We start from the raw sequence: 12,038 nt of genomic DNA, 5'->3' as shown, positions 1-12,038 counted from the left end.
TGGTGAGATCTTGGAGTCCCTCACAGTCTGCTTCTGTCTTGACTATCCTAAACAGTTTTGTATCATCTGCAAACTTTACCACCTCACTGCTTACCCCTTTCTCCAGATCATTTATGAATAAGTTGAAAAGGATTGGTCCCAGTACTGACCCTTGGGGGACACCACTAGTTACCCCTCTCCAATCTGAAAATTTACCATTTATTCCTACCCTTTGTTTTCTGTCTTTTAACCAGTTCTCAATTGAAGAAAGGACCTTCCCTCTTATCCCATGGCCACGTAATTTACACAAAACCCTTTGGTGAAGGACCTTGTCAAAGGCTTTCTGAAAATCCAAGTATACTATATCTACTGGATCCCCCTTATCCGCATGCTTGTTAACCCCTTCAAAGAACTCTAATAGATTAGTAAGACAGGATTTCCCTTTACAGAAACCATGTTGACTTTTGTCCAACAAATGATGTTCTTCTACATGCTTCACATGTGAAGACAGAGGCAAAAAAAGCATTGAGTATTTCAGCTTTTCCCACATCATCTGTCATTAGGTTACCTCCCTCATCCAGTAAGAGCCTCACACCCTCTCTGATCACCCTCGGATTGCTAACATGCCTGTAAATACCTTTCTTGTTCCCCTTCACGTCCCTTGCTAGCTGCAATTCCAATTGAACAATGGGGTTTTCTGTAGCCACAATTTCATAACAATTTTTGCTCAACAAAAATACATATGCATACCAAATACAGGTGGAGTATTTAGTATTCAGAAACAGTAAATAGGTAATCAGTCCGAGAATGATTGTCTCCTCAGGTCATAGCTTGAAAAGATTAGGTCTATGTAGATGGAAATTTGCATTCATGATCTCCTAGGTATTTCCTGAAGTATTTTTCTAAAACCACTTAATTTTGTTTGTCCCAAAAGTTCTTTCTTGTTCATCACTTGTTCATGACTTTCCACATTTCACACTGGCCACCTCTCTCCCCTAGAGAAATGATAGGTCACCCCACAATAATACAGAAACTTTGCATTTATAATACAATTGACTCCTGAGCTATTTTGATTTAATTCTATAAGATCTTGCAAAGATATTGCAGGAAATTGTCTCAGTACTTACCGGGCACAATTTGAAAGAGGATTAAATGAAGTAATAGATAGAAAAATATAGTGTCAGAGGCAAAGGAAACAACACTGTCCATGAATATCAATCTTTCCTAAAGAGAAGTTTTTATTTTTCACTAGCAAGTCACTTATAAGAGCCGCTGTGCAATAAGAGCCGCTGTGCAATATATCAGAGTCCACCCTGTAAAGAAAATCCAAAGATGCAGAAATATTTGCAGTAATGCTTTTTTTAAAAAAAAAAAAAAAAAAAGATGCAAACAATTGAAAAAAAAATATTTGGCAGCTTTAAAAATCATCATTATAAAATTTTAAATTTTGTAGACATTCAAAAAATTGAGTTATAAAAAAAAGTCAGTAAAATTAGAAAAAATCCAAGGAGAGAGAGAAAAATTTCTCCTTTCACAATCACAGGAAATACTTTAATACGGATATTAACATCACATTTTATTGTATTCTTTTTGGCATCAGGTTATATTTATAGAATTTATAATCCTCCATAGTAAATAAACAATATATATCAGCATTGTTCATTGTTTGTCTGGCACAATAGCTGTTTACAAATCCTAGTTACAAAAGTCAAAAACATTTTTGTTAATCACATGTGTAAAAAATAAACATGTTTCTTTTACAGAGTGATAAAAACATTGATTATTTTAGGTTTCAATTAAGTTCCATTTTCATTAATCAGGGCCACAAAACTTCAGAGTCCACTAAATTCAGATACCCTTAATTATGTACCATGGAAACCAGGAACAAAACTCTGACTGCAGCAGTAGCAGAAACAGAGTTGTTATCTACACCATTTCAGTACTGATCTGCATTACAATGCTTGTTTGTGCCTTCTTTGCAAACCTTAAACTTTCACAGCAGACTACCCTACCCTAAGAAAGTATGGTAGGCTTCACTCGTAACTTTAATTCTGCAAGGTAAACAGAAGGTCCAAATTTAGGCCTTCTCTTTAAATAGTGACATTTGTTGACTCAAAACAAGGATTTCTGATGAAACACTCTGAATTTTATAGCTATAGATCAGACCACCTCAGTCCATAAAATAAATAAATATCAAACAAGGTCTCAAAAGGTTTTCCTGCTAAAACTGTGCAGCAGAATGTACATTTAAAAAAAAATAGTGGTGATACAGCACAGGTAAATCATTCAGCCATGCCATATATATGAAATCAATGAAGACCATGTCGATTTTCAGACTAACGTGAAAACAGTAACCAATAAACAAGTTGAACCCATCATAGTTATACAGAAGTCAAACATTATTAAATGTTTGTTAAATTTTAATTTTTAATTACAATTATTAAAACCATTATATCACAGGCAGGTTACAGCTCTGCAATAACTCCTTAACAACAAGGTCAGACAAGAACTTAGAGGGATAGCTCAGTGGTTTGAGCATTGGCCTGCTAAACCCAGGGTTGTGAGTTCAATCCTTGCGGAGGTCATTTAGGGATTTGAAGCAAAAGTTCATCAGGGATGGTACTTGGTCCTGCTGAGAAGGCAGAGGACTGGACTCGATGACCTATCAAGGTCCCTTCCAGTTCTAGGAGATAGGCAATCTCTATTATTATTAGAACAAGAAAGTAATGCAAAATGTACGGACACAGGGGAATTAAGTGTCTGACAAATATATTCAGCTGTAAAGAAAGGGGTAGGCTAAGAGAGAGGGGTAAAAGAATGAGGGGAAGGTTATAAATAAGGAAGATGGAAACAGAACAGATGGGCAGAGGAGACGAAAAGAAAAGTAACCACTTAAAAAAGGCCAATATTTACAGCTGCTGCTTTTCTAATAAGCAATTGTGATAGATGTCATAAGGATATTTTGGGTTTACAAATGCGAGAGGAGATATTCTCAAGAATATACAAGTAATAAGACTTACTCTACACAATTAAACTGATCAACAACGCTGATCAAGTATATTCTGGTCAAAGTTCCAAGTCAAGAAAAAAAATGAAACTGCTGTTCAACGCTTCTCTCATCTGGCATTTTTGGTCTGGTCCTTTCCTGTAAGTGCCAGTTTGCTCATTACGTGACAGACAATCCAAGCACTGAGACACTTATAGTTTCTTTTTAAATCTTTCAAGTCATTTTCTCTTACCCCATAATTAACTCTAGCTGCTCTTCTATGAATTCCCCCCATCTTGTCAACTTTCTGGAACAGAGGCACCCCTGACTGAAAGCAGAACTTTAGGTGCAGCTTCAACAGTGTACTAATGAGGGGCCTTAATGTTGAGAGGGAGGATGGTACAGCTTCCCCCACAGACAACTTTGAGGAAGCAACAGTCCATTACTCTCTCTAATTGTGTGGTGTTCTACTAATTCCCTAGGTAACCCATTCCAGTGCTTCACAACTCTCCTAGTGAAATAGTTTTTCCTAATATCCAACCTGGACCTCTCCCACCATAACTTGAGACCATTGCTCCTTGTTCTGCCATCTGTCACTACTGAGAACAGCCTTTCTCCATCCTCTTTGGAACCTCCCTTCTGGAAGTTGAAGGCTGTTATCAAATCCCCCCTAACTCTTCGCTTCTCCAGACTAAACAGACCCAACTCCCTCAGCCTATCCTCATACATCATATGCTCCAGCCCCCTAATCATTTTGGTTGCCCTCCGCTGGACCCTCTCCAATGCGTCCACATCCTTTTTGTAGTGGGGGGCCCAGAACTGGACACAATACTCCAGATGTGGCCTCACCAGTGCCGAATAAAGGGGAATAATGACATCTCTGGATCTGCTGGCAATGCTCCTCTTTATGCAACCTAATATGCCATTAGCCTTCTTGGCTACAAGGGCACACTGTTGACTCATATCCAGCTTCTCATCCACTGTAACGCCCAGGTCCTTTTCTGCAGAACTACTACTTAGCTGGTTGGTCCCCAGCTTGTAACAATGCTTGGGATTCTTCCGTCCCAAGTGCAGGACTCTACACTTGTCCTTGTTGAACCTCATCAGATTTCTTGTGGCCTAATCCTCCAATTTGTCTAAGTCACTCTGGACCCTATCTCTGCCCTCAAGCGTATCTACCTCTCCCCCTAGCTTAGTGTCATATGCAAACTTGCTGAGGGTGCAATCCATCCCCTCATCCAGGTCATTAATAAAGATATTGAACAAAACCAGTCCTAGAACCGAACCTTGGGGCACTCCGCTAGAAACTGACCGCCATCCTGACATCGAGCCGTTGATCACTACCCGCTGGGCCCAGCCTTCTAGCCATCTTTCTATCCATCTTACCGTCCATGTATCCAATCCACATTCCCTTAACTTGCTGGCAAGAATATTGTGGGAGACCGTATCAAAAGCCTTGCTAAAGTCAAGATATATAACATCCACTGACTTTCCCACGTCCACCGAGCCAGTTACCTCATCATAGAAGCTAATCAGATTGGTCAGGCACGACTTGCCCTTTGTGAATCCATGCTGACTATTCCTAATCACTTTCCTCTCATCCAAGTGTCTCAAAATGGATTCCTTAAGGATCCCTTCCATGATTTTTCCAGGAACCGAGGTAAGACTCACCGGCCTATAGTTCCCTGGATCGTCCTTCTTCCCTTTTTTGAAGATGGGCACTACATTTGCCTTTTTCCAATCATCCGGGATTTCTCCCGATCTCCACGACTTTTCAAAGATAATGGCCAAAGGCTCCTCAATGACAGTTGCCAACTCCCTCAGTACCCTCGGATGCATTAAGTCCGGACCCATGGATTTGTGTACGATTAGCTTTTCTAAGTAGTTCCTAACTTGTTCTTTACCCACCATGGGCTGTCCATCTTCATCCCATCTTGTGTCACTTAGCGCAGAAATCCAGGAGCCGACCTTGTCCGTGAATACAGAGGCAAAGAAAGCATTGAGTACTTCAGCTTTCCCCACATCATCTGTCACTAGGTTACCTCCTTCATCTATTAGGGGCTGCACACCCTCTCTGATCACCTTCTTCTTGTTAACATGCCTGTAGAAACCTTTCTTGTTATCCTTTACATCCTTAGCCAGTCGCAATTCCATTTGCGCTTTTGCCTTCCTGATAACCCCCCGGCATTCTCAAGCTATACATTTAAACTCCTCCCTGGTTATTTGTCCAAGTTTCCACTTTTTGTAAGCTTCCTTTTTGTGCTTAAATTCACCAAGGATTTCCCCTGTAAGTCAATCAGGTCTCCTACCATGTTTGCCTCTCTTGCTACACGTCGGGATGGTTTCGTTCTGTGCCTTCAATAAGGCTTCTTTAAAATACTGACAGCTGTCCTGGGCTCCTGTCCCCTTCATGTAAGCATTCCATGGGATTCTGCCCATCAGATCTCTGAGGGAGTCAAAATCTGCTTTTCTGAAGTCCAAGGTGTGTATTTTACTACTCTCTTCTCTTCCTTTGGTCAGGATCCTGAAATCTACCATCTCATGATCACTGCTTCCCAGGTTGTCACCCACCTCTACTTCCCCTAATAGTTCCTCCCTGTTTGTGAGCAGAAGGTCAAGCTGCGCACGGCCCCAGGTCAGATCCTTCAGCACTTGTGTCAAGAAGTTATCCCCAACATTCTCCAAAAACTTCCTGGATTGCCTGTGTACTGCCGTATTGGTTTCCCAACAGATGTCAGGGTGATTAAAGTCCCCCACGAGAACCAGGGCCTGCGATCTGGCAGCTTCGCTCAGTTGTCCAAAGAAAACCTCATCTACCTCATCCACCTGATTCGGTGGCCTGTAGCAGACACCAACCACAACATCACTGCTGTTGTTTGCTCCTTTAAACTTAACCCATAGACTCTCAACAGGTTTTTCTCCCTCTTTATACTGGAGTTCAGAGCAATCGTAGTGCTCTCTTACATATAGCGCAACTCCTCCTCCTTTTCTCCCCTTCCTGTTCTTCCTGAACAGTCTATACCCTTCCATGACAGCGCTCCAGTCATGCGAGTCATCCCACCAAGTCTCTGTTATCCCAAGTAAGTCATATTTCTTGGACTGGGCCAGGGCCTCCGGTTCTTCCTGTTTGTTGCCCAGGCTTCTCGCATTAGTGTACAAACACTTCAGATAACCAGCTGATTGCCCTATCTTCTCCATTTGAGACAGGGGTCCTCGTTTCTTGCTCCTTCCTCTCTGCATTTCTTCCCGGTATCCAACTTTCCCTCTCCCCTCAGGGTTTTGGTCACCGTCCCCCGACGAACCTAGTTTAAAGCCCTCCTCACTAGGTTTGCAAGCCTTCCTGCGAATATGCTCCTTCCTCTCTTCGTTAGGTGGATCTCATCTCTTCCTAACAATCCTTGTGCCCGGAAAAGAGTCCCATGGTCGAAGAAACCAAAGCCCTCTCTGCGACACCACCTGCGCAACCACGCATTTACGTCCTCAATTCGACGACCCCTGCCCAGTCCTTTCCCTTCAACAGGAAGGATGGACGAGAACACCACTTGCACTCCAAATTCTTGGATCCTTCTTCCCAGCGCTACATAATCCACAGTAACCCGCTCAAGGTCATTAGTTCCTACGTGGAGAAACAGGAAGGGGTAGCGATCCGAAGGTTTGATCAGTTTGGTAAGCCTCTCAGTCACATCCTGAATGCGAGCTCCCGGTAAGCAGCACACCTCTCGAGATTCCAGGTCCAGACGGCAGAAGGATGGTTCAGTCCCTCTTAGGAGGGAGTCCCCGACCACCACCACCCGTCGTTTTCTTTTGGGGGTGGTGGCCGAGGAACCCCCATCCCGAGGACTACGCATCCCATGCCTTCCAGTAGATGGTGTTCGCTTCTGGTTTCTTCCTTGTGAGGTCCCTTCCAAAGAATTCACCTCTGCAGAGCCTGTGGAGAGAGCTTGAAAGCGATTGCTTACCTCTATAGCATTGGGGGATTCCCATGTTGGCCTTTTTCCCCTTCTAGAAGTTACATGCTGCCAGTTCTCTTCTTGGTCACGTTCTGCCCTCTCTGGTTCCTCTGCTTTCCGTGCTTGAAGGATTAAACACTGCCTTCTATTGAGGAAGTCTTCATCCTCTCTGATCGAGCGTAGGGTCGACACTTGTGCCTCCAGTCCTCTAATTTTTTCTTCCAAAATGTCGACCAGCTTGCACTTCGTGCAGATGAAATCTGTTCTTTCTTCCGGGAGGAAGACAAAAATGGCACACGCTGTGCAGGTAACAGCAGCAGACCCATCACCATCCATCACTGCTGTCCTGGAGAAGGGATTTAAAAGAAAGGCAAGAGAACCTCCCGCCCTTCCCTCTCCCCTTCCCAACTCCCTCTCTAAACTCCGTTAGCACTCACGTGTTCGCAAGCTCCTTGGTCGCTTGCCCACTGCCTTATAAAGCCCTGGAGTGCCTGAAAGCCCCTCCCCCTACCAAGGCTCAGCCAATCAGCAGAGGCTTCTAGAATTCAAACTTTAATTAGAAGCCAACAGTTTCCACCTGTCAATCACAGCCCCTACCAATCATAGCCAATCATTGATGGGTCAAATGATAAATTTCTTTGCTGATTAGTGCTGAAGTTATTTTGTTGCCACCACATGCTTAAAACTGTTCATATATTCCTCCATACTCCCTTTCTTTTGTGATTGGGCGGGGGCTGGGAGGGGGACCTAACATCAGTTTCTTTGTGCCATCTTTCAGAAGGGTGGAGCCACTTTATCCAGTCATTGATAAAATAAAAGCAAAGTCAGTTACCTTTTTTTAAAGGTAGTTTCCCTATTGCTAGTGTAACTCCAGCTCATGATTTGTATGACATTTTAGCACATCTCTTCTCTGGTGCTGAAATATGAACTCTGAAAACTACATAACTTAAGCCACTAAGTACTAACCAAACATACTTCCCCAAAAGCAAGTTGATTCAGTCACCTGGATTGAAATACGATGCTTAAAAATGTTAGCCTAATAGTTTTGAACAGTTTTGTAAATTACTTTGGCCAGTTGTTTAGATTTTCCCGCAGCTGTGAATTAGGTTGAAAAATAGTGCAGCTGAACATAATGTTGCTTTGTCAGAAGAGCACTCACTATTGGCAGGGTGTCCAGCCTGGAAAAGTAAAGAGGTCATGACTCCGCATCTGCTTTGTGGAGAACATAGTAATACAGTGAACACTGGGAGTGGAAAAAATAACTCCAGAGTTTAGCTCCTAGTAACAATACGTTTTAGAGTTGCTCTGTAGATTGCATTTTGACAAGATTGCTCCCAGACACAGTGTAGGAAACAACTTTTGGATAAAACGCTCAAATATGAGGGTATATCTACACTACGAAATTAGGTCAAATTAATCAGTGGTTAGCCTCTGATTTTACAAAGCTGATGCTGCATGTACCCAGTTCAACCTCTCACTCAAAGCAGGACCAATCCCAACTAAATCATTCCAGCCAGGATTTTGTCAAGCCGGGACTTAAAAACCCCTAAACGATGGAGATTCCCCCTTCCTAGCTAACCCATTCCAGTGCTTCACCACCCTCCTAGGGTGCATCTACACAGCAGAGTTATTTCGAAGTAACTGACATTATTTCGAAATAACAATGCGATCATCTACACAGCAATTCCATTATTTCGGAAAAAAATTCAAAATAACGGACGGCTTATTCCGACTTCTGTAAGCCTCATTTCACAAGCTCCAATTTCGGAATAGGGCATGTGTAGACATGGCAGCTGGAGTTATTTTGAAATAAGGGGCCTCCAGGAAATCCCACAGGTGCCCTGCTGGCCACTCTGTCCACATTCATCAGGGCTCTATAGTTCCTCTTCCCCTGCAGCCTTTAAAGCTGCAGCCGCAGGGGAAAGGGCTTGTGGCAGGAAGCTGACCCTCACAGCCACACGGCAGCTGTCACAGCACGTCATCAGGCCAGCATGAACAACCCTCAAGTCCCCCCCCTTTCCACTCCTAGGTAACGATCTGACAGCTCCCAGGAGCCTGCCAGGCACCACAAGAGGTGCGTGCCATCCTGGTCGGGGCGGAGATCCTGGCCCTCATTGAGGTTTGGGTCGAGGAGGAAAACCACCAGGATCTCTGCACCAGACAGCGCAACACCAAAATCTACAGCCGCATGGCCGACAGCCTGACTTCAAAGGGCCACATCCGGAGCCAGGAGCAGGTCTAGATGAAAGTGAAGGAGCTCTGACAGGCGTACACCAGGGCCCAAGAGGGCAGCTCCTGCTCCAGGCAGAACCACACTCCTGCCCCTATTATCAGGACCTGCACCACATCTTGGGGGGCGGCGCAGTCTCTTCCCCACCCCTGGTGGTTGACTTAGGGCTGGAGACGCCTGTCGTCGCCTATCTGGAGGGCAGAGCCGGACATGGGGAGGAGGATGTGGAGGAGGAGAAGGACCTCGATATGAGCTGGTACCCCACGGCTTGGATGTGACCCAGGCATTCTCTGAGACCAGGGAGGGAACATCAAGTGAGTGAGTAGAGGTTGTGGGCGACAAGGGGCTGGGTGCGCTTCTCGCACGGCCTTCTAAGCAAGGGGAACACGCTGCAGTAGGTGCACACGGAGGCACGTGCAGCACCAGTCTGGGCCACACAGCCCCAGGAGGCTGCACCAGAGCATCCCTAGGCTCTTGCTCACAGGGCCTGGGAAGGCCAGCCACACTTCTGACACCCAGGTGGGACACCATCCCACCACAAGCCACTACTATGGGTGATGGGGGGGATCACATGAGGGATTGTGTCCCTTCCCTCCAGAGCATCTGGCATTGGCCACTGTCGGCAGACAGGATACTGGGCTAGATGGACCTTTGGTCTGACCCAGTACAGCCGTTCTTATGTTACTAGAAGGAGGCTGGGGACATGCCCCCCTGTGCCCCCACACACACAGGATTGCAGCACTCAGCACACAGCCATGCCTGCACACTAGTGGCAGCACCCACTCCCGGGGACAGTGCTGCCAGGCACAGAAGCATCTGTGGCTCACACACCCCTTCCCTCCTACCCCCTGACCCCCTTACCCCTTGGGACACACCACTGCCGGACCCAGTGTGCGTTTGGCACCGAGGTAAGCCCAGGCGGTCAGAGGCCCCCCTCCCGCCCACAGGATCCCAGTGCGGCCGGCAACTTCCCATGCCTGCTTGTACCTGGGATGTGGGGGTAGTGAAGCTCCCCACCCACAGGGACATCTGGGCCTCTGTAGGAAAGGGTCCGTTGTCCAGGCCACAGATGGCCTTGCTCCCAGTACATCACCTTCATCTGACCTGAAAACAGTCTGCCTCAGCTCAGAGACGAGGGAAAGGCTGCAGGGACAGTGTCTCCAGGGATGACTGACCATTTCTCTTTTCTCCACAGATGGACCAGCTGCGAGAGGGGGATGGGCCACACCACGCAGGGCAGCTGCCCGACACTGGGGGACCCACAGGTGCTGGAGAACACAGGAGGAACTGCTGCAGGAACCCATCTCCATGCTCCAGGCCCTGCATGAGATGATGGACCAGAGGCTCCAGGAGAACATGCAATTGAGGAGAGAGACCTGGAGGTAGTTGCTGCAGTAGGGACGCACTATGTGCAAGGCCATCCAGTCTCTCTTCACCGGCACAGAGCCAGCTCCTGCCCCTGCTGCCCCTCCTGCCCCAGCCCCAGCTCTTGGTCCTGCCCCACCTCCCATGCCAGTCCCTGCCCCACTTCCCATGCCTGGTCCTGTCCCACCTCTCTGTTCTGCTCCCCAACATCCAGCCAGGTGAGGAAGCATCTGAACCTTGCCTTGAGATGCCCAAAGGCGCCCTCCACCACCACAATTGGGCCCACCTGAGCTGGGCATTGAAGTGTTCCTTGCTGGGGTTAAGGTGGCCGGTGAAGGGCTTCATGAGCCAGGGCAAGAGAGGGTAGGACGCATTCCCCACAATGCAGAGTGGCACGTCCCATCCCCGACCCTGACGGTGTGGTTGGGGAAGAAGGTGCCAGCCTCCAGCTTCTGGAAACACTGGAATTGCGGAAGACAAAGATGTGTCGGTAAACTGGCCACAGTGGTCAATGAGGGCCTGTAGAACCATTAAGAAGAAGCCCTTGTGGTTGATATAGACAGATGCCCAATGTTCGGGGGCCCGGATGAGGATGTGGGTGCCATCAACAGCCCCCTGCAGTTGGGGAAGCTCATGGCAGCAAAGCAGGCGATGACGGGGTCCATGTCGCCGAGGTGGATGACCCTGCACAGCAGGATGGTGTTGATGGCCCTCAACACCTGTGGAAGGAGACAAACAGAGAATCACTGGGATGCCTGAGTCCTCGGGAGGTCCCCAAGCCTCCCCTCGCCCTCTCCTCCCTTCTCTCCCCCCACTGTCGTCCTCCACACGCACACCAGGAGCAACCTGCCATGTAGCCCATCCCCTGGAAGGGCTGTGTTAGGGCGGGACTCAAAAACCGCCTGGGGAAGGGAGCTTCCCCCCCACCACCAACACCCTTTCCCCTAGAGTTCCCCATTACAGCACTTCACCCCATTCTCCTGGGACCCGAGTGTGCCATACCTGCATGATGAAGGCCCTGACCGTCCACTTCCCCATGCCAAACTGGTTGCCGATGGATCGATAGCTGTCTGGCGTGGTGAGCTTCCACACAGCGATGGCAACCTGCTTCTCCAGGGGGATGGCAGGTCGCATGTGTGTGTCCTGTTGCATGAGAGCAGGGGTGAGCTAGACCCATAGCTCCAGCTGTATGTGGAAATTCTGGAGCCACTGCTGGTCGTCCCACCATTCCATAACAAGCCGGTCCCACCAGTCAGAATTGGTGTCCAGATGCCAGAAGTGACCATGCATGGTGGGGTGCAGCTGGAACAGCTGCACTCCCAGACAGATGGTGAGGGTCTCATAGATCAGCTGGGCGTTGCATTCCTGCAGGACAAGGAGGGCAGCCTGCAGAAACTGCTGAAGAAACTGCAGCACGACAGATAAGGGCTGTCACCTGCCCAGAGGTAGCTCTGGCTTCGTAACTGGCATGCTGAGGTGACTGCAAGGGCAATCACAGCAGTCAGAGCAAAGGCTTAGCTGTCCCTCA

The sequence above is a fragment of the Pelodiscus sinensis genome, chromosome 11 (assembly GCF_049634645.1).
Source record: "Pelodiscus sinensis isolate JC-2024 chromosome 11, ASM4963464v1, whole genome shotgun sequence".
NCBI lineage: Eukaryota > Metazoa > Chordata > Testudines > Trionychidae > Pelodiscus > Pelodiscus sinensis.
The sequence above is the reverse complement of the archived record's forward strand: the minus strand, read 5'-3'. Positions refer to the sequence as shown.